The sequence below is a fragment of the Triticum aestivum genome, chromosome 5B (assembly GCF_018294505.1).
Source record: "Triticum aestivum cultivar Chinese Spring chromosome 5B, IWGSC CS RefSeq v2.1, whole genome shotgun sequence".
Lineage (NCBI taxonomy): Eukaryota > Viridiplantae > Streptophyta > Magnoliopsida > Poales > Poaceae > Triticum > Triticum aestivum.
This window is the reverse complement of record NC_057807.1, coordinates 131,751,649-131,776,254: the sequence shown is the minus strand read 5'-3', so window position 1 is coordinate 131,776,254 and position 24,606 is coordinate 131,751,649.

Below are 24,606 nucleotides of genomic sequence, written 5' to 3'. Positions count from 1 at the left end.
AGAAGGGGGGAAAGGGGGTAGCAAAGCAACCGTGAATACTCATCCAAAGTTCTCGCAAGCATCAGATCTATACTAAGTATGCATTGGTATCAAATGGAAGGTTTGTCTCTGTGGACTGAACTGCAGAATGCCAGAATAGAGGGGGAAGGCCTAGCCTATCAAAGACTAGCATCTTCAAGCAGCTCCAAGCATCTTGCAGCATGTAGAAGAGTAAAGAATAGCAGTTTAATTAACAAACATGTTGTAACATTAATGCCCAGAGATCCTTCCTCGAATCCATGTGAGAAAGCAATCCTGGAGCCACATATCTCAAGTATCCATTTGTAGTTGTATAAGATCAGGATATAAGTCTGAACGTCTGTTACCATGGACACGACTATCAGGGGTGCACCATGTTTTCCAACACGCTTGATTACTCTGGCTGGACACACTTTCCTGGGTCATGCTCGACCTCGGAAGATCAACACGTCACAACCCAACCTAGGCTTAGCAGAGAGGTCCCCGCCGGTCTACCTCTAAGCACTCCGGGGTCTGGGCCCATCACCCGTTGCACTCTGGGTCATTGCGTACAGGGCGGGTCGAGGCTTCAACACTACAGGATGGTGCCGGCCCAGCCGTGCCGCACTGCTGAACTAGACGTCTAACAAAGCTTTGGCTGATACCACGATGTCGAGGCCCATAACTGTTCTCGCGTGGTGGTTGGTGCGTAAAGGCCAGAGGCCAACTCAGAACAAATACCCAAACCATAGTGTATTATTAGCTTCCGGAGACGAGCAGAGACTCACGATCGAAGTGACCCCGTCGCCCCGTCTCGTGGACTTACGACAAGGGCCCAGAATGCCCGGCCGTGCCACGTCATTATCTTGCGGGTGCTCTCCGGGCCCGCCTGACTTTCACCAAGGTTTCAAGTAAAGTCATTGTAACCGTGTGTCCAAACATCAAGGGGGAAAACCCAAGGAATCACCCCCGATGGATTCCACTCGATGTAATCATCAAGGTGAACATAAGAGGAACCACCCTCGAGGTTCGCACTTGAGGTGTTGCATGACAGAGCCGTATCAGGAATGGTGAAGGAGGAACCACCCTTGTTGACCACGACCGAATAGCTACACTACAGAGATCTCATCAGGAGTGATGTATGATTTTCCACCCTCGGCACTCGATGGTAACTCTACAGAGTCGAGCAACAAAAAGGGGCGTGATGTGATGTGAGGTGTCGGGCTCTGGTCGTCGATCACGTTGGTCAAGTCGTCGATGATGAAGCAGGGGCAACAAGGACAAGGTGGGGGTCACTGATGGATCACTAGCCAACCTATACTAAGCAGTTTAGGATAAGCAGGTAAGGTACAACAGTAGGGACAAAAGCAGTATATGCATCAGAATAGGAGCAATCAAATATAGTAGCAAAATCTAATGCAAGCATGAGAGAATGGAATGGCCGATATCGGGATGATCAAAAGGGGGGCTTGCCTGGAAGCTCCGCTGAAAGGGAAGAAGGGTAGTCGTTGCTGTAGTCGATCACAGGGGCAACATCAGTCTCGGGGTCTACCGGAGAAAAGAGGGGAAAGAAACAGTAAATACACGCAAACATATGCATAACAAGACAATAAGTGGGGCTAGAGGTGTTCTAACGCAGCGTTAGGCGATACGGGCGAAGGGGGAAACATCCGGGAAAGTTTCCCCAGTTCTGGACGTTTGTCAGACAAATGAACCGGAGGGGAAAGGTTTGACGTTTGCTATGCTAGGGACGTGTGGCGGACGAACGGACCGCGTGTTCGGATTCATCTCGTCGTTCTGAGCAACTTTCATGTAGAAAACATTTTCAGCCGAGCTACGAATTATTTTCTATGATTTTTCAAAGTTTAAACAATAATCTGAAATTATTATTAATTATTTAAAACAACATTATCCAGAACAGTGCGGAGGTGACGACACGATGACGTCAGCAGGTCAACTGACTGGTTGGCCAGGTCAAACCTAACATGTGGGGTCACACTGTCATAGACTGTTAGTTAATTAGACAGGTTAATTAAGTGAAGTTAATTAACCTAAATTAATTAAGTTAATTAATTAATTAATATATGTAATTGATTTTAATTCTTTTTTTGGGCTGGGCCCACATGTCATAGACCCAGCCGGGAGCGGGTTAACTGGCGTGCGGGCATGGGCGAAAGGAGCCCCGGGGGCGCCGAACCCGGGCATCACCGCGGGGCAACGGCTGGATGGTGGGGACCGGCAGGGGCGAGAGGGCCTATGGCTAGTGAGGGTGGCGGCGGTGCGTGGGGAGCGGCGGGGAGAGCGGCCGTGGGGTGGGCGCGGCTGGGCGAAGCCGGAGATGGCCACAGGGGGCTGCAGCGGGGAGCGAGGCGCGGCGCTGGGGACGGCGTCGGCACAGCCGGGCGAAGACAGGTGCGGCTCCGGCAGACGCAGACAGCTGCGGCAGCAGGGCACGATAGCAGCCATGAGCAGCCTGCAACAGAGTAGAAGCAACGGCTAGAACAATAGCGGCAGCGACGCAGTAGCAGCAACAGCACCAGGCGACAACAGCGGTGGTGGTCGGCGAGCAAGTGAGCAGAGGCGGGGCATGGTGGGCGGCAGTGGGCGCGCGGTGCGGCGAGTGTACGCGATGCAGGGAGCGGCGAAGCATGGGCGCACTGCAAGTTAAGGGCGCAACCATGGCCCGCGGCGAGCACGAGCTCACAGAGAGCTTGACCGCAGCTCGACCATGGCGGGGCGGTCGTCCTATGACGACGGTGAGGAGGGGAGAAGGGGAAACGGGAGTGGCTCACCCCGGGGAGGTCGGGGGCGCGCTTGGGGAGGAGTCAGGGACGCGAGGGCGGGCGACAGGGAGGCGGGATGATGCGGTGGTCGTGGCGTTGGCCGATGATAACCCACAAGTGTAGGGAATCGCAACAGCTTTCGAGGGTAGAGTATTTAACCCAAATTTATTGATTCGACACAAGGGGAGCCAAAGAATATTCAGAAGTATTAGCAGTTGAGTTGTCAATTCAACCACACCTGGATAACTTAGTATCTGCAGCAAAGTATTTAGTAGCAAGTAGTATGATAATAATGGTAACAGTGGCAAAAGTAAAGATAGCAGTTTTGTAGTAGTTGTAACAGTAGCAACGGAAAAGTAAATAAGGGAAGCACAATATGTGAAAAGCTCATAGGCATTGGATCAATGATGGATAATTATGTCGGATGCGATTCCTCACGTAATAGCTATAACATAGGGTGACACAAAACTAGCTCCAGTTCATCAATGTAATATAGGCATGTATTCCGAATATAGTCATACGTGCTTAGGGAAATGAACTTGCATGACATCTTTTGTCCTACCCTCCCGTGGAAGTGGGGTCCTAGTGGAAACTAAGGGATATTAATGCCTCCTTTTAATAGAGATCCGGAACAAGGCATTAGCACATAGTGAATACATGAACTCCTCAAACTATGGTCATCATCGAGAAGTATCCCGATTATTCTCACTTCGGGGTTGTCGGATCATAACACATAATAGGTTACTATAGACTTGCAAGATAGGATCAAGAACTCACATATATTCATGAAAACATAATAGGTTCAGATCTGAAATCATGGCACTCAGGCCCTAGTGACAAGCATTAAGCATACCAAAGTCATAGCAACATCAATCTCAGAACATAATGGATACTAGGGATCAAACCCTAACAAAACTAACTTGATTACATGGTAAATCTCATCCAACCCGTCACCGTCCAGCAAGCCTACGATGGAATTACTCACGCACGACAGCGAGCATCACGAAATTGGTGATGGAGGATGGTTGATGATGACGACGGCGACGAATCCCCCTCTCCGGAGCCCCGAACGGACTCCAGATCAGCCCTCCCGAGAGAGATTAGGGCTTGGCGGCGGCTCCGTATCGTAAAACGTGATGAAACTTTCTCTCTGATTTTTCTCTCCGTGAAACGGAATATATGGAGTTGGATTTGAGGTCGGTGGAGCGTCAGGGGGCCCACGAGACAGGGGGCGCGCCCAGGGGGGAGGGCCCCCCACCCTCATGGATAGGGTGTGGGCCCCCTTGCCTTGATTCTTTCGCCAGTATTTTTTATATTTTCCAAAACTTATCTCTGTGGATTTTCAGGTCATTCTGAGAACTTTTGTTTTCTGCACAATAAACAACATCATGGCAGTTGTGATGAAAACATCATCAGTCCGGGTTAGTTTCATTCAAATCATGCAAGTTAGAGTCCAAACAAGGGCAAAAGTGTTTGGAAAAGTAGATACGTTGGAGACGTATCAACTCCCACAAGCTTAAACCTTTGCTTGTCCTCAAGCAATTCAGTTGATAAACTGAAAGTGATAAAGAAAAACTTTTACAAACTCTATTTGCTCTTGTTGTTGTAAATATGTAAAGCCAGCATTCAAGTTTTCAGCAAGTATTATAAACTAAGCATACTCACAATAACACTTAGGTATCACAATCACTCATATCAATGGCATAATCAGCTAGCGAGCGATAATAATAAAACTCGGATGACAACACTTTCTCAAAACAATCATAATATGATATAACAAAATGTATCTCGCTAGCCCTTTTTGAGACCGCAAAACATAAATGCAGAGCACCTTTAAATATCAAGGACTGACTAAACATTGTAATTCATGGAAAAAGAGATCCAATCAAGTCATACCCAATATAAACCAATAGTAATGAATGCAAATGATAGTGTGCTCTCTAGCGGGTGCTTTTAATAAGAAGGTGATGACTCAACATAAAAGTAAATGGATAGGCCCTTCGTAGAGGGAAGCAGGGATTTGTAGAGGTGCTCGAGCTCGGTTTTAAAATAGAGTTGAATAACATTTTGAGCGGCATACTTTCACTGTCAACGCAAAAACTATGAGATGGCGATATCTTCCATACTACATGCATTATAGGTAGTTCCCAAACAAAAAGGTAAAAGTTTATACTCCCCCACCACCAACAAGCATCAATCCATGGCTTGCTCGAAACAACGAGTGCCTCCAACTAACAACAACCCTGGGGGAGTTTTGTTTAATTAAATTGATTTGCTTTGATATTTTTGGATCATGGGACTGGGCATCCCGGTTACCGGCCCTTTCTCGTGAATGAGGAGCGGAGTCCACTCCTCTTGAGAATAACACACCTAGCATGGAAGATACGACAGCCCTAGTGTTGGGGAACGTAGTAATTTCAAAAAAATTCCTACGCACACGCAAGATCATGGTGATGGCATAGCAACGAGAGGGGAGAGTGTTCGTCCACGTACCCTCGTAGACCATAAGCGGAAGCGTTATGACAACACGGTTGATGTAGTCGTACGTCTTCACGATCCGACCGATCCAAGTACCGAATGTACGGCACCTCCGAGTTCAGCACACGTTCAGCTCGATGACGATCCCCGGGCTCCGATCCAGCAAAGCTTCAGGGATGAGTTCCGTCAGCATGACGGCGTGGTGACGATGATGATCTTCTACCGGCGCAGGGCTTCGCCTAAACTCCGCAACGATATGACTAAGGTGGAATATGGTGGAGGGGGGCACCGCACACGGCTAAGGAACGATCTGTAGATCAACTTGTGTCTATGGGGTGCCCCCCCGCCCCCGTATATAAAGGAGCAAGGGGGGAGGCCGGCCGGCCCAAGGGGGGCGCGCCAGGAGGAGGAGTCCTCCTCCTAGTAGGAGTAGGACTCCTCCTTTCTTACTCCTACTAGGAGGGGGAAGGAAGGGGGAGACGGGGAAGGAAAGAGGGGGGCGCCGCCCCCCTCCTAGTCCAATTCAGATCAGAGGGAGAGGGGGCACGCGGCCCACCCTGGCCGCCCCTCTCTCTTCCCACTAAGGCCCATGTGGCCCATTAACTCTCCCGGGGGGGTTCCGGTAACCCTCCGGCACTCCGGTTTTCTCCGAAAATGTCCGGAACACTTCCGGTGTCCGAATATAGTCGTCCAATATATCAATCTTTATGTCTCGACCATTTCGAGACTCCTCGTCATGTCCGTGATCACATCCGGGACTCCGAACAAACTTCGGTACATCAAAACTTATAAACTCATAATAAAACTATGATCATAACGTTAAGCGTGCGGACCCTACGGGTTCGAGAACTATGTAGATATGACCTAGAACTATTCTCGGTCAATAACCAATAGCGGAACCTGGATGCCCATATTGGTTCCTACATATTCTACGAAGATCTTTATCGGTCAAACCGCATAACAACATACGTTGTTCCCTTTGTCATCGGTATGTTACTTGCCCGAGATTCGATCGTCGGTATCCAATACCTAGTTCAATCTCGTTACTGGCAAGTCTCTTTACTCGTTACGTAATGCATCATCCCGTAACCAACTCATTGGTCACATTGCTTGCAAGGCTTATAGTGATGTGCATTACCGAGAGGGCCCAGAGATACCTCTCCGACAATCGGAGTGACAAAATCTAATCTCGAAATATGCCAACTCAACATGTACCTTCGGAGACACCTGTAGTACTCCTTTATAATCACCCAGTTACGTTGTGACGTTTGGTAGTACCCAAAGTGTTCCTTCGGTAAACGGGAGTTGCATAATCTCATAGTTACAGGAACATGTATAAGTCATGAAGAAAGCAATATCAATATACTAAACGATCAAGTGCTAGGCTAACGGAATGGGTCATGTCAATCACATCATTCTCCTAATGATGTGATCCCATTAATCAAATGACAACACATGTCTATGGTTAGGAAACATAACCATCTTTGATTAATGAGCTAGTCAAGTAGAGGCATACTAGTGACGTTATGTTTGTCTATGTATTCACACATGTATCATGTTTCCAGTTAATACAATTCTAGCATGAATAATAAACATTTATCATGATATGAGGAAATAAATAATAACTTTATTATTGCCTCTAGGGCATATTTCCTTCAGTCTCCCACTTTCACTAGAGTCAATAATCTAGATTACATAGTAATTATTCTAACACCCATGGAGTCTTGGTGCTGATCATGTTTTGCTCGTGAGAGAGGCTTAGTCAACGGGTATGCAACATTCAGATCCGTATGTATTTTGCAAATCTCTATGTCTCCCACTTGGACTTGGTCCCGAATGGAATTGAAGCGTCTCTTGATGTGCTTGGTCCTCTTGTGAAATCTGGATTCCTTTGCCAAGGCAATTGCACTAGTATTGTCACAGAAGATCTTCATTGGTCCCGATGCACTAGGTATGACACTTAGATCAGAAATGAACTCCTTCATCCAGACTCCTTCATTTGCTGCTTCAAAAGCAGCTATGTACTCCGCTTCACATGTAGATCCCGCCACGACGCTTTGTTTAGAACTGCACCAACTTACAACTCCACCGTTTAATAAAAATAAGTATCCGGTTTGCGATTTAGAATCGTCCGGATCAGTGTCAAAGCTTGCATCAACGTAACCATTTACGACTAGCTCTTTGTCACCTCCATATACGAGAAACATATCCTTAGTCCTTTTCAGGTATTTCAGGATGTTCTTGACCGCTGTCTAGTGATCCACTCCTGGATTACTTTGGTACCTTCCTGCCAAGCTTATTTCTAAGCATATGTCAGGTCTGGTACACAGCATTGCATACATGATAGAGCCTATGGCTGAAGCATAGGGACCATCTTTCATTTTCTCTCTATCTTCTGCTATGGTCGGACATTGAGTTTGACTCAACTTCACACCTTGAAGCACGGGCAAGAACCCTTTCTTTGCCTGATCCATTTTGAACTTTTTTCAAAATTTTATCAAGGTATGTGCTTTGTGAAAGTCCTATTAAGCATCTTGATCTATCTCTATAAATGTTGATGCCCAATATGTAAGCAGCTTCACCGAGGTCTTTCATTGAAAAACTTTTATTCAAGTATCCCTTTATGCTATCTAGAAATTCTATATCATTTCCAATTAATAATATGTCATCTACATATAATATCAGAAATGCTACAGAGCTTCCACTCACTTTCTTGTAAATACAGGCTTCTCCAAAAGTCTGTATCAAACCATATGCTTTGATCACACTATCAAAGCGTTTATTCCAACTCCGAGATGCTTGCACCAGTCCATAAATGGATCGCTGGAGCTTGCACACTTTGTTAGCACCTTTTGGATCAACAAAACCTTCTGGCTGCATTTATACAACTCTTCTTCCAGAAATCCATTCAAGAATGCAGTTTTAACATACATTTGCCAAATTTCATAATCATGAAATGCAGCAATAGCTAACATGATTCGGACAGACTTAAGCATCGCTACGGGTGAGAAAGTCTCATCGTAGTCAACCCCTTGAACTTGTCGAAAACCTTTCGCAACAAGTCGAGCTTTATAGACAGTTACATTACCATCAGCGTCAGTCTTCTTCTTAAAGATCCATTTATTTTCAATGGCGTGCCGATCATCGGGCAAGTCAACCAAAGTCCATACTTTGTTTTCATACATGGATCCCATCTCAGATTTCATGGCCTCTAGCCATTTTGCGGAATCTGGGCTCATCATCGCTTCCTCATAGTTCGTAGGTTCATCATGGTCAAGTAACATGACTTCCAGAATAGGATTACCGTACCACTCTGGTGCGGATCTTACTCTGGTAGACCTACGAGGTTCAGTAGAAACTCTATCTGAAGTTTCATGATCAATATCATTAGCTTCCTCACTAATTGGTGTAGTTGTCACAGGAACCGGTTCTTGTGATGAACTACTTTCCAATAAGGGAGCAGATACAGTTATCTCATCAAGTTCTACTTTCCTCCCACTCACTTCTTTCGAGAGAAACTCCCTCTCTAGAAAGGATCCGATTTTAGCAACGAAAATTTTTCCCTCAGATCTGTGATAGAAGGTGTACCCAATAGTCTCTTTTGGGTATCCTATGAAGACACATTTCTCCGATTTGGGTTCGAGCTTATCTGGTTGAAGTTTCTTCACATAAGCATCGCAGCCCCAAACTTTAAGAAACGACAACTTTGGTTTCTTGCCAAACCACAGTTCATAAGGTGTCGTCTCAACGGATTTTGATGGTGCCCTATTTAACGTGAATGCGGCCGTCTCTAAAGGATAACCCCAAAATGATAGCGGTAAATCAGTAAGAGACATCATAGATCACACCATATCTAGTAAAGTACGATTACGACGTTCGGACACACCATTTCGTTGTGGTGTTCCAGGTGGCGTGAGTTGCAAAACTATTCCGCATTGTTTCAAGTGTAGACCAAACTCGTAACTCAAATATTCTCCTCCACGATCAGATCGTAGAAACTTTATTTTCTTGTTACGATGATTTTCCACTTCACTCTGAAATTCTTTGAACTTTTCAAATGTTTTAGACTTGTGTTTCATTAAGTAGATATACCCATATCTGCTCAAATCATCTGTGAAGGTGAGGAAATAACGATACCCGCCGCGAGCCTCAACATTCATTGGACCACAAACATCAGTGTGTATGATTTCCAACAAATCAGTTGCTCGCTCCATAGTTCCGGAGAACGGCATTTTAGTCATCTTGCCCATGAGGCACGGTTCGTAAGTACCAAGTGATTCATAATCAAGTGATTCCAAAAGCCCATCGGTATGGAGTTTCTTCATGCGCTTTACACCGATATGACCTAAACGGCAGTGCCACAAATAAGTTGCACTATCGTTATCAACTCTGCATCTTTTGCTTTCAACACTATGAATATGTGTATTACTACTATCGAGATTCAATAAAAATAGACCACTCTTCAAGGGTGCATGACCATAAAATATATTACTCATATAAATAGAACAACCATTATTCTCTGATTGAAATGAATAACCTTCGCGCATCAAACAAGATCCAGATATAATGTTCATGCTCAACGCTGGCACCAAATAACAATTATTTAGGTCTAAAACTAATCCCGATGGTAGATGTAGAGGTAGCGTGCCGACCGCGATCACATCGACTTTGGAACCATTTCCCACGCGTATCGTCACCTCGTCCTTAGCCAATCTTCACTTAATCCGTAGTCCCTGTTTCGAGTTGCAAATATTAGCAACAGAACCAGTATCAAATACCCAGGTACTACTGCGAGCATTAGTAAGGTACACATCAATAACATGTATATCACATATACCTTTGTTCACTTTGCCATCCTTCTTATCCGCCAAATACATGGGGTAGTTCCGCTTCCAGTGTCTAGTCTGCTTGCAGTAGAAGCACTCAGTTTCAGGCTTAGGTCCAGACTTGGGTTTCTTATCTTGAGCAGCAACTTGTTTGCTGTTCTTTTTGAAGTTCCCCTTCTTCTTCCCTTTGCCCTTTTTCTTAAAACTGGTGATCTTGTTAACCATCAACACTTGATGCTCCTTCTTGCTTTCTACCTCCGCGGATTTTAGCATTGCGAAGAGCTCGGGAATAGTCTTGTTCATCCCTTGCATACTATAGTTCATCACGAAGCTCTTGTAGCTTGGTGGCAGTGATTGAAGAATTCTGTCAATGACACTATCATCAGGAAGATTAACTCCCAGTTGAATCAAGTGATTATTATACCCAGACATTTTGAGTATGTGTTCACTGACAGAACTATTCTCTTCCATCTTGCAGCTATAGAACTTATTGGAGACTTCATATCTCTCAATCTGGGCATTTGCTTGAAATATTAACTTCAACTCCTGGAACATCTCATATGCTCCATGACGTTCAAAACGTCGTTGTAGACCTGGTTCTAAGCCGTAAAGCATGGCACACTGAACTATCGAGTAGTCATCAGCTTTGCTCTGCCAGACGTTCTTAACGTCGTCAGTTGCATCAGCAGCAGGCCTGGCACCCAGCGGTGCTTCCAGGACGTAACTTTTCTGTGCAGCAATGAGGATAATCCTCAGGTTACGAACCCAGTCCGTGTAATTGCTACCATCATCTTTCAACTTTGCTTTCTCAAGGAATGCATTAAAATTCAACGGAACAACAACACGAGCCATCTATCTACAAACAAACATAGACAAGCAAAATACTATCAGGTACTAAGTTCATGATAAATTCAAGTTCAATTAATCATATTACTTAAGAACTCCCACTTAGACAGACATCTCTCTAGTCATCTAAGTGATCACGTGATCCAAATCAACTAAACCATGTCCGATCATCACGTGAGATGGAGTAGTTTCAATGGTGAACATCGCTATGTTGATCATATCTACTATATGATTCACGTTCGACCTTTTGGTCTCCGTGTTCCGAGGCCATATCTGTATATGCTAGGCTCGTCAAGTATGACCTGAGTATTCCGTGTGTGCAACTGTTTTGCACCCGTTGTATTTAAACGTAGAGCCTATCACACCCGATCATCACGTGGTGTCTCAGCACGAAGAACTTTCGCAACAGTGCATACTCAGGGAGAACACTTCTTGATTATTAGTGAGAGATCATCTTAAAATGCTACCATCAATCAAAGCAAGATAAGATGCATAAAGGATAAACATCACATGCAATCAATATAAGTGATATGATATGGCCATCATCATCTTGTGCTTGTGATCTCCATCTTCGAAGCACCGTCGTGATCACCATCGTCACCGGCGCGACACCTTGATCTCCATTGTAGCATGGTTGTTGTTTACGCCATCTATTGCTTCTACGACTATCGCTACCGCTTAGTGATAAAGTAAAGCAATTACAGGGCGTTTGCATTTCATACAATAAAGCGACAACCATATGGCTCCTGCCAGTTGCCGATAACTTCAGTTACAAAACATGATCATCTCATACAATAAAATATAGCATCACGTCTTGACCATATCACATCACAACATGCCCTGCAAAAACAAGTTAGACGTCCTCTACTTTGTTGTTGCAAATTTTACGTGGCTTCTACGGGCTTAGCAAGAACCGTTCTTACCTACGCATCAAAACCACAACGATAGTTCGTCAAGTTAGTGCTGTTTTAACCTATCCCGGACACGACCAAGCTCCGCCTGCTGAGCCGGAAGCAAGGCCACTGCCTCATCAACAGCGGCTGGCCGATCTTCAACGGCAAGCCCATATAACGTTCACCTACGCCGCCAAGACGCAGCTCGACTTCACCCTCGATAACGCCTCGCCGGAGTGCCGGGTGTGATCGTAGCTTTTCTTTACGCAAACGCACGCAACTTTATTACGTACTTGGAAGTAAGAATGTTTAAAGGTACAGAAATAGGGTCGTAGGAATGACCGGGCCAAATATGGCGTCCTGTACCTAAAGACGACGTGTCCTTTGCAAGGCTATGCGCCTTGAAATTAAAGTTTGTACGCTCATGAATAAAGCGGCAACTATCAAAAGATGATTTCTACTCGGCAATCTCTCTCCATAAGCACTCCGAGATCTCTACGTTCCTGAGATTCAGATCTCCGCTGGTGAAAAGCCACACGCTAAGGCCTCGTTTGGTTCATAGGATAGGATTATCATAGGAATATGAATTTTGTAGGAAATGAGATGACATGTATCTCAAATCCTATGAGCAGGAATAGGAAACGAGATGTCATTTGATTGACATCAAAGGAATTTTTTCATTGAGTCTAGGCCCATTTTTATTTTCCTATGAAATGTGGAGGATAGGAACCAATCCTATGTAGGAATAGGAATCCATTCCTATGAATCAAAGGGCTCTAAAGGAAAAAATCCTATAAAAATTTTATCCTCTAGAATTCCTATGAAATTCCTTCAAACCAAAGGAGGCCTAAAGCTTAGCAAGATGGGTCCTGGATATCTTTGGCAACAACTATCATGCACCCACATATGCTTCAGTAATATAACTGCAAAATATCACAATCGCACATCTTGTGCCCGCTCGGGCAAAGGCCCCATCAACATTTACTTTTGCATGATCCAGTTAGGGTGGAAGCCATTTATTGCGAGTCTCATCTGATTCTAGGCTTTGAAACAATCGCTTCTCCAACGCCTGTACCTCTGCCAAATATATTTTTATGAATTGATGCATTGAAGATGGACTCTGAAAGATGTTCTCGTGGATGACCTTTCTTCTAGAAAACCAAATTGCCCAAAGAGAGATGATCATACTTGAGAACTGCCCTTGCAAAAAAGAGCTTTTTTGCATTTGGTTTGGTACATGCTAGCATGCTTGCAGTCAAGATCGCAATCTAAGAGACATCAATCTCTTTGGGTGTTAATCACATAACAATATGAACTAGATTATTGACTCTAGTAAACTCTTTGGGTGTTGATCACATGACGATGTGAATTATGGGTATTAATCACATACAGATATGAATATTGGTGTTAAATCACATGGCGATGTGAACTAGATTATTGACTCTAGAGCAAGTGGAAGACTGAAGGAAATATGCCCTAGAGGCAATAATAAAGTTATTATTTATTTCCTTATATTATGATAAATGTTTATTATTCACGCTAGAATTGTATTAACCGGAAACATAATACATGTGTGAATACATAGACAAACATAGTGTCACTAGTATGCCTCTACTTGACTAGCTCGTTAATCAAAGATGATTGTGCTTCCTGAACATAGACATGTGTTGTCATTTGATTAACGGGGTCACATTATTAGGAGAATGATGTGATTGACTTACCCATTCCGTTAGCTTAGCACTTGATCGTTTAGTATGTTGCTATTGCTTTCTTCATGACTTATACATGTTCCTACAACTATGAGATTATGCAACTCCCGTTTACCGGAGGAACACTTTGTGTGCTACCAAATGTCACAACGTAACTGGGTGATTCTAAAGGAGCTCTACAGGTGTCTTCAAAGGTACATGTTGAGTTGGCGTATTTTGAGATTAGGTTTTGTCACTCCGATTGTCGGAGAGGTATCTCTGGGCCCTCTCGGTAATGCACATCACTATAAGCCTTGCAAGCAATGTGACTAATGAGTTAGTTGCGGGATGATGCATTACATAATAAGTAAAGAGACTTGCCGGTAACAAAATTGAACTAGGTATTGAGATACCTACGATCGAATCTTGGGCAACTAACATACCGATGACAAAGGGAACAACGTATGTTGTTATGCGGTTTGACCGATAAAGATCTTCGTAGAATATGTGGGAGCCAATATGAGCATCCAGGTTCCGCTATTGGTTATTGACCGTAGACGTGTCTTGGTCATGTCTACATAGTTCTCGAACCCGTAGGGTCCACACGCTTAAACTTCGGTGACGATTTATATTATGAGTTATGTGTTTTGATGTACCGAAGGTAGTTCGGAGTCCCGGATGAGATTGGGGACATGACGAGGAGTCTCGAAATGGTCGAGACGTAAAGATCGATATATTGGACGACTATATTCGGACATCGGAAAGGTTCCGAGTGATTCGGGTATTTATCAGAGTACCGGAGAGTTACGGGAATTCGTCGGGTAGAAGTATTGGGCCTTATTGGGCCATACGGGAAAGAGAGAGGGCTGCCTAGGGCAGGCCGCGCCCCCCCCCCCCCAAGGCCTAGTCCGAATTGGACTAGGGGGATGATGACCCACAAGTGTAGGGGATCTATCGTAGTCCTTTCGATAAGTAAGAGTGTCGAACCCAACGAGGAGCAGAAGGAAATGATAATCGGTTTTCAGTAAGGTTTTCTCTACAAGCACTGAAATTATAGGTAATAGATAGTTTTGTTATAAGATAAACTGTATCGAGTAACAAGTAAATAAAGTAAATAAAGTGCAGCAAGGTGGCCCAATTCTTTATGTAGCAAAGGATAAGCATGGACAATTTCTAATAATGAGAAAGGAGCTCCCGAGGACACATGGGAATTATCATCAAGCTAGTTTTCATCACGTTCATATGATTCGCGTTCGGTATTTTGATAATTTGATATGTGGGTGGACCGGTGCTTGGGTACTTCCCTTACTTGGACAAGCATCCCACTTATATTAACCCCTATTGCAAGCATCCGCAACTACAAAAGAAGTATTAAGGTAAACCCAACCACGGCATTAAACGTATGGATCCAAATCAGCCCCTAACGAAGCAACGCATAAACTAGGGTTTAAGCTTCTGTCACTCTAGCAACCCATCATCTACTTATTACTTCCCAATGCCTTCCTCTAGGCCCAAATAATGGTGAAGTGTCATGTAGTTGACGTTCACATAACACCACTAGAGGAAAAGACAACATACATCTCATCAAAATATCGAACGAATACCAAATTCACATGACTACTAATAGCAAAACTTCACACATGTCCTTAGGAACAAACGTAACTACTCACAAAGCATATTCATGTTCATAATCAGAGGGGTAATAATATGCATTAAGGATCTGAACATATGATCTTCCACCAAGTAAACCAATTAGCATCAACTATAAGGAGTAATCAACACTACTAGCAACCCACATGTACCAATTTGTGGTTTTGATACAAGATTGAATACAAGAGATGAACTAGGGTTTTGAGAGGAGATGGTGCTGGTGAAGATGTTGATGGAGATTGACCCCCTTCTGATGAGAGGATCGTTGGTGATGATTTCCCCCTCCCGGAGGGAAGTGTCCCCGGCAGAACAGTTCCGCCGGAGCCCTAGATTGGTTCCGCCAAGGTTCCACCTCGTGGCGGCGAAGTTTCATCCCATAAGCTTGCCCATGATTTTTTTTCCAGGGTAAAAGCCCTCATATAGCAGAAGATAGACACCGGGGGGGCCACCAGTGGGCCCAGGAGACAGGGGGCGCGCCCAGTAGGGGGGGCGCCCCCACCCTCCTGGACAGGGTGTGGGCCCCCTGGTGTATTTCTTCTACTCAATAATTCTTATTAATTCCAAAAATAGGTTTCGTGGAGTTTCAGGATTTTTGGAGCAGTGTAGAATAGGTTTCCAATGTTTGCTCCTTTTCCAGCCAGAATTCCAACGGCTGGCATTCCCCCTCTTCATGGTAAACCTTGTAAAATAAGAGAGAATAGCCATAAGTATTGAGACATTTAGATACATTAAAACTGAGCACTTTTCCAGCCGTCTCAAACCATTAGCATTCTTGTCCGTCGGATCTCTAGTTTTAGGCGTTTTCGACCATCTAATCAAACTCATGCGCACTGATTCTCGCTACCGGAGTGGGCAGCTACTCTCGCAACAAAATTGAAGGTCTGTAGTTAATTGGGCCCTCTCTCTTGTAAGAAGGCCACCGAACAAGTGCGGACCTTGCCAATCGATGCGGGGGAGAGGCGAGCGAGCGACGCGGTGCGGACCTTGCCAATCGATGCGGGGGAGAGGCGATGCACGCATTGGGAGCGGACGCAGAAGGGAGAAGTAGTGCTGCAGGCATTGAGTAGCGTTTGAAGTCGATCCGCCGCAATTAAGCCACCATGCATCAGTTCCTGGTTACTCATTTATGGCAGGTAATGCGCGCAACTTGCCGGTGGCGATTAATGGATGCAGTTACTATTTCGAAAACCTACACGTACTACTTGAGTTCATTCGCCAATATATATCCCTCACGCTTTCATGTTCCCATCCTTCCTCCGGCAGTAACACCTTCAACAGCTATTATGGTTACTGGCTAATGTAGCCCATCCATCTTCGACCTTACTACAGAATTTTCCCTACAATTCCATGTTCAGCCTAACAGTTCCGTTGATTTATTTTCAGTCTTAGTTTTGTACAAGCAGTGTACATCTTGCTTCTGGTCTATCGGTTCAGGCTAATTCGGAAGGTTCGTTCTCATATCTTGTTTGGATTTTTCTTCATCTCACAATTGCATGCATGGTAATTTCTTCACGGGTGCAACCATACCCTGTCTCTTCATGCTTTACTATCCATGTAACTAAGCTTCCTTTCTCAGACAATCCCCAATGATAATTATTGATATGTATGTGTATCATTCATCCCATGGTACTGTCTGTTGATGTATTCCACAGACTTACACCAATTCAAATCCGCGAAAAACATAACCCGATTGCTCTACCAATGAGTGAACAAAGGCCAATAATTCCCCTAATAATTTCTTTCCTAAATACACAGTATAACACATTGAGGAAAAATCATTGGCTCGCATTAGATACTGGAAAGAGGGAAAAGTTAGATCAGGTCTGGAGTATTGGATGATGCCTCTGGCCACATTTCCCTCTAAATGAAGAGTAGATTATTTTGATTAACCCCGACTCCAGACAATCAAAACAGCGCATTTCAACCAACCTTTATCCAAGAAACAAATTGTTGCATCAATGTCACTATTTCTATAGCATAAAAATTGTAGTTTTTCCTATCATGTTTCCACGTTGATTTCCATGTGATGTAGCTTAATTTTGATGCAAAGTACTTGAGCCTGTTTCGGCTAGAAGACATATGATCTTACTTTGGCCTTTTCACAAGTATCTTCTCGTTCCTAAGCAGAATAAGAGCTTTCTTCTTTGCAGGTGTTGTTGCCTACAAGGGAAACGACATGAGCGAGATGAGGCTTTGAGGTCAGTGGAGAACTTGATTGACCTGTGATATAATGCCCGACGGGAATACCAAAGTTTGTAATTTCCATGCGTGCTTGTCACAAGATATATTGCTGACGTGGATTGTAATATGACATGGAATTTTTCCACATTCCTTATGTATGTATCATAAAATTGTACACTCAATGTAGGTAATCAATTCTTTAGTGATAGCACTACCAAGTACCCTTGCTAATTTGTTATTATAATTACATTATTTTCTTGGCAGAGAAGCAAATAGAGCTGGACATGTTAGAACGTGAGCCAAAGGCACGAGTACAAAAATCTTCTTCTTGGGAGAAGTTATTTAAGAGATTTGTTCATTGCTCATTGGAATGCAAATCAGTTCTACTATTTATTCCTTATTACATTTTTCGTAATATATTGAGCACAATGTGTATATTCGTACTGCTACTCGGGTGATACATGAATTGATAATAAATAGAATAGCCGATGTTCTCCCAAACTGCTATTTGTTGTTCCCCTATCTGCTATGAGGTGTTGTTGATGGGACCAGGAAATATTGTCGTACATCACATTACCGCTGATGACGTCTTAAATGCAGGAACTTAAGCAAGATAGAGATACTCCAAATTTCGTACTCTGGGCAGAATAAATTTCGTTACGCGGGGGTGGTTACTATGATTTTCCTTGCAACAAAATATGCATGTGAACTGATACCTGTAGCCACTATTTGTTACAATCGCACAAGGATATGTGTTTCTATTCTCTCATTTGGCTTCTTGGTAGGTATGGTCTTGTACAATTTTAGCTACCAGTTGATGGTTGTACTTGCCTGAGTATCAGAGATTGTTGCTCCCAATTGTTTGGATATTTTCAATTTACGATACGTTCTTAAACTTTGGGGGAAATTATATCATTTATAAAACAAGATTTTCAATTTAGAATACGTTCATAAACTTTTAAGGGTGATTATATCGTTTATATGTTTAGTGTCTTCATATGTATATACAAATTCCAACCACTCTACTGCCAAAATTGATGGGTGCGGTAATGCGCGCCATCATGGTCTAGTAATATGTAATAACAGTCCATAATACAATAAATATTGATATAAAAGCATGATGCAAAATGGACGTATCAACTCCCCCAAGCTTAGACCTCGCTTGTCCTCAAGCGGAAGCCGACATCGAAAAATATGTTCACATGTTTAGAGATAGCGGTGTCGATAAAAAATAAAATACGGACATGAGGGCATCATGAACATTCTTATAACAGCAACATATATAGATTTTATCATATGATTTCTTATGCTCTAGTAACAATCAATTCACAATGTCAAGTATGGTTTAAAAACTTCATTGGGAACTAACAAACTATAATCTCAGTCATTGAAGCAATTGCAATTTATCATAACATCAGAAAGAGTCAATAATAGAGCTTTTCAGCAAGTTCACATACTCAACTATCTTGTAGTCTTCTATAATTGCTAACACTCACGCAATACTTGTGGTTATGGAGTTTCAGTCGGACACTGAGAAAGATAGGGGCTTATTGTGTTGCCTCCCAACGTATCCATCTTTAGGTGATGTCAACAATAATAGCCCATGCTAACTTACATCCAATTGAATATATATATATATATATATATGTATATATATCATGATCTTTCAAACACGAGGAGCTTGCCAAAGGATAAAATGAAAAAAGGGAAAGGTGAGGATCACCTTGACTCAAGCATAAAGTAAAAACATAAAGTAAAAGATAGTCCCTTCACAGAGGGAAGCAGAGATTGTCATGTGCGTTTAGGGTTGGATGCACAAAATCTTAATGCAAAATAACGTCACTTTATATTGCCCCTTGTATGTGGACCTTTATTATGCAGTCCGTCGATTTTATTACTTCCGCAACAAGATCGTACAAAGCTTATTTTCTCTGCACTAATAAGTCATGCATATTTAGATAGCAATTTTTATTGCTTGCAACATGACAACTTACTTGAAGTATCTTACTCAACCCATATGTAGGTATGGTGGACTCTCATGGCAAAACTGGGTTTAAGGATATTTGGAAGCACAAGTAGTATCTCTACTTGGTGCAAGGAATTTTGCTAGCATGAGGGGGAAAGGCAAGCTCAGCATGTTTGGAAGGTCAATGACAATATACTTTAACTGAGATGTGAGAAAACATAAACCATTACATTGTCTTCCTTGTCCAACGTCAACTCTTTTAGCATGTCATACTTAATGAGTGCTCCCAATCATAAAAGGTGTCCGAGATAATATATTTATATGTGAACCTCTCTTTCCTTATCACTTCCTATTAATTGCAACGATAACCAAAACTACGTTTATCACTCTCAACAATTTTTATGCCTCATACTTTCTATGTGTGAAGTCATCACTAATCATAAGATCAATATGAACTCTTTTATTCTTTCTACTTCCTCAAGATCATAGCAACATAGCAAAGCCCTTGACTCAACACTAATCTTTATTATAGATAGCTCACAGACTCGATTACATAAAGAGATCACAAAGCAAAACTCAAAACTACTTGATATCAAAACTTCAACCTACTAGATCAAGATACCACTAAAAGGATCAAACTAAATAAAACGGTAAAGATAGGAGTGTGATGGTGATACGATACCAGGGCACCTCCCCCAAGCTTGGCAGTTGCCAAGGGGAGTGCCCATACCCATGTGATTTATGTCCTCGAAGGTGATGGAGGTGGTGATGATGACGGTGGATAATCACACATTGAGCGTAAAAGCTCCTCCAACTTGCGGATAATGCCCCTGAGTCCGGCGATATGATCCTTCAACAGAATATTCTCCTGTGTGAGATACTTGTTCTGTATGCGAGCTAACTCAATCATCTTGAAAGCTTCAATTTCTGTTGGAGTAAAGAGGTTAGGTAAAGGTTGAGGGGTGTCTTCTTCTTTCACCACCGGATCTTGAACCTCCATGGCCTTCTTGATCCCTTCATCCTTATTGATCTCTTCCGGTTCTTCTCTTTTCAACTCTATCTTCAATAGCCAAGCATCCTTGTCTTCATTGTTGGAGGAGGGCGACATCATGGTGCTCTTGATCTGCAACAGAAATAGCTCGAAACGAAAACAGAGGATATTTGCGTGATACGGTGGTCAAAACCTTTGGGAGTATATATAATGAATTTTTACCGACCAAAATACGTAACGTGCAAGAAGACGAAGTCCGGGAGGCACACGAGGTGTCCACGAGCCCTCCACTCTCGTGGGGGCCTCGTGTCCCTTTTGGACTACTTCTTTCTTTCTAAAATTCTTAAATATTCCAAAACTGATAAAAATTGCCATTGGAGTTGTTTTGGAGTCGGTTTACTTACCGTACCACATACCTATTCCTTTTCAGAGTCTGGAACGTTCTGGAAGGTGTCCCTTATGTATTCCTCCGGGGTTACGGTTTCAATAATATTAGTTTCAACATTGATAGGATTACCTGAAATATAATGTTTAATTCTTTGACCGTTTACCACCCTCGAACTTGTGCCTTCAAAGTTGTTGATTTTTATGGCACCAGAACGATAGACCTCCTTGATAACGTAGGGGCCTTCCTAGAGAGAAGTTTTCCTGCAAAAAATCTTAAACGAGTGTTGAATAATAACACATAATCTCCTACGTTAAACTCACGCTTTTGTATCCTTTTATCATGCCAGCGTTTGACTTTTTCTTTGAATAGCTTGGCATTCTCATAGGCTTGGGTTCTCCATTCATCAAGTGAGCTAATATCAAACAACCTCTTCTCACCGGAAAGTTTGAAGTCATAATTGAGCTCTTTAATAGCCCAATATGCTTTATGTTCAAGTTTAAGAGGTAAATGACACGCTTTTCCATAAACCATCTTACATGGAGACATGCCCATAGGATTTTTGTATGCAGTTCTATAGGCCCGTAATGCATCATCAAGTTTTTTGGACCAATTCTTTCTAGATCTATTCACAGTCTTTTGCAAAATTAATTTGAGCTCTCTATTGCTCAACTCTACTTGACCACTAGATTGCGGGTGATAAGGAGATGCGATTCTATGATTGACATCATACTTAGCAAGCATCTTACGGAAAGCACCATGAATAAAATGTGAACCACCGTCAGTCATAAGACATCTAGGGACTCCAAACCTCGGAAAAATAACTTCTTTAAGCATTTTAATAGAAGTGTTATGATCAGCACTATTAGTTGGAATAGCTTCTACCCACTTAGTAACGTAATCAACAACAACTAAAATATGTGTATAACCATTAGAGGCAGGAAAAGGTCCCATATAATCAAAGCCCTAAACATCAAGCGGTTCAATAACAAGAGAATAATTCATAGGCATTTCTTGACGTCTACTAATGTTACCTACTCTTTGACATTCATCACAAGATAAGACAAACTTACGAGCATCTTTGAAGAGAGTAGGCCAATAAAAACCAGATTGCAGTACCTTGTGTGCAGTTCTATCTCCAGCGTGGTGTCCTCCATAGGATTCAGAGTGACACTTGCGTAGGATCTGTTCCTGTTCATGCTCAGGCACACAACGTCTAATAACACCATCTACTCCTTCTTTATAAAGGTGTGGGTCTTCCCAAAAGTAATGTCTTAAATCATAAAAGAACTTTTTCTTTTGCTGGTATGTGAAACAGGCGGTATAAATTTAGCAACAATGTAATTAGCATAATCAGCATACCAAGGAGCAGTACGAGAAGAATTAATGACCGCTAATTATTCATCAGGAAAGCTATCATCAATAGGCAGTGGGTCATCAAGAACATTCTCTAACCTAGACAAGTTGTCTGCAACGGGGTTCTCAGCTCCCTTTCTATCAATAATATGCAAATCAAATTCTTGGAGCAGGAGAACTCATCTAATGAGCCTAGGCTTAGCATCTTTCTTTTCCATAAGATATTTAATAGCAGCATGATCAGTGTGAATAGTAACTTTGGAATCAACAATATAAGGTCTAAAGTTATCACATGCAAACACAACTGCTAAGAACTCTTTTCCAGTAGTAGCATAATTTCTCTGGGCAGTATCAAGAGTCTTACTAGCATACTGGATAACATTCAATTTCTTATCGACTCTTTGCCCCAGAACAACACCTACAACATAATCACTAGCATCACACATAATTTCAAAAGGTAAATTCCAATCAGGTGGCTGAACAATAGGTGCAGTGATCAAAGCTTTCTTAAGTATTTCAAATGCTTCTAAACAATCATCATCAAAGACAAAAGGAATATCTTTTTGCAATAAATTAGTCAGTGGCCTAGAGATTTTAGAGAAGTCCTTAATGAACCTTCTATAAAAACCGGCATGACCAAGGAAACTTCTTATACCTTTTATGTCCTTGGGACATGGCATCTTTTCAATAGCATCAACCTTGGCTTTATTACCTCTCTCGGAAATCTTATGCCCCAAGACAATGCCTTCATTAACCATAAAGTGACACTTTTCCCAATTCAGGACAAGACTAGTGTCTTCGCATCTCTGCAAAACTCGATCAAGGTTGCTCAAACAATCATCAAAGGAGGATCCATAAACGGAGAAGTCATCCATGAATACCTCACAAATCTTTTCACAAAAATCAGAGAATATAGCCATCATGCATCTTTGAAAGGTAGCAGGTGCATTACATAAACCAAAAGGCATACGTCTATAAGAAAAGGTACCAAAAGGGCAAGTAAAAGTAGTTTTTGATTGATCCCCCGCTGACACAGGTATTTGAGAGAAGCCAGAATAACCATCTAGAAAGCAAAAATGTATATGTTTGGATAGTCTTTCTAGCATTTGATCAATAAAAGGTAAAGGGTAATGATCTTTCTTAGTAGCTTTATTTAATTTACGGAAACCAATTACCATCCTATAACCTGTTATAATTCTTTGCGGGATCAATTCATCTTTATCATTAGGAACAACGGTAATACCTCCCTTTTTAGGAACACAATGGACAGGGCTTACCCAATCACTATCAGGAACGGGATAAATTATACCTGCCTCAAGGAGCTTTAGTATCTCCTTTCTTACCACTTCTTTCATCTTGGGATTCAGTCGTCATTGAGGATCTCTAACTGGTTTGGCATCGTCCTCCAATTTAATTTTGTGTTGGCATAACATGGGACTAACGCCCTTAAGATCATCCAGAGTATATCCAATAACAGCTCGGTGCTTCTTCGGAGTTTTCAATAATCTTTCTTCTTCTTTCTCTGAAAGGTTAGCACTAATAATAACAGGATATATTTTATTTTCATCAAGATAAGCATACTTAAGATTATCAGGTAATGGTTTGAGTTCAAACACGGGATCACCCTTGGGTGGAGGGGGATCCCCAAGAATTTCAACGGGAAGATTATGTTTCAGCACAGGTTCCTGTTTAAGGAACACTTCATCTATTTCCCTTCTTCCTTCAAAAACATATCATTTTCATGGTCTAGCAAATATTGTTCTAACGGATCAGTAGGAGGCACAGCAATGGAAGCAAGACCTATAATTTCATCCTTACTAGGTGGTTCCCTATCACGTGGTTGTCTACGAAACTTAGCAAAATTAAACTCATGAGACATACCATCTAAGCCAATGGTGACAGTATCTTTTTCACAATCAATCCTAGCACTAGCTGTATTTAAGAAGGGTCTACCAAAAATAATGGGACAGAAGTCATCTTGTGGGGAACCAAGAACAAGAAAATCAACAGGATATTTAACCATCCCACACAAGACTTCAACATCTCCAATTATCCCAACTGGTTTAGTGGTATCCCTATTAGCAAGCTTAATGGTAACATCAATGTCTTCTAATTCAACAGGTGCAATGTCATGCATAATTTCTTTATATAAGGTATAAGGTATTGCACTAGCACTAGCACCCATATCACATAAACCATGATAACAATGATCTCCTATTTTAATAGAAATAACAGGCATGCCTACGACAGGTCTATGTATCTTCGTATCTGGTATAGCAATATTAGCAGTCTCACCACAGAAATAAATAACATGCCCATCTAAATCATCATCCAAGAGATCTTTAACCATAGCAATACTAGGTTCAACATTGATTTGCTCAGGAGGTGTATAAGTCCTAGTATTACTCTTACGAACAACAGTCGAAGTTTTAGCATGATCCTTTATCCTAACAGGGAAAGGAGGTTTCTCAACATAAGTAGTAGGAACAATAGGATCACTATAGGTGATAGTCTTTTCTTCAATTGTAATAGGTGCAACTACTTTCACTTCAACGGGAGGATTATA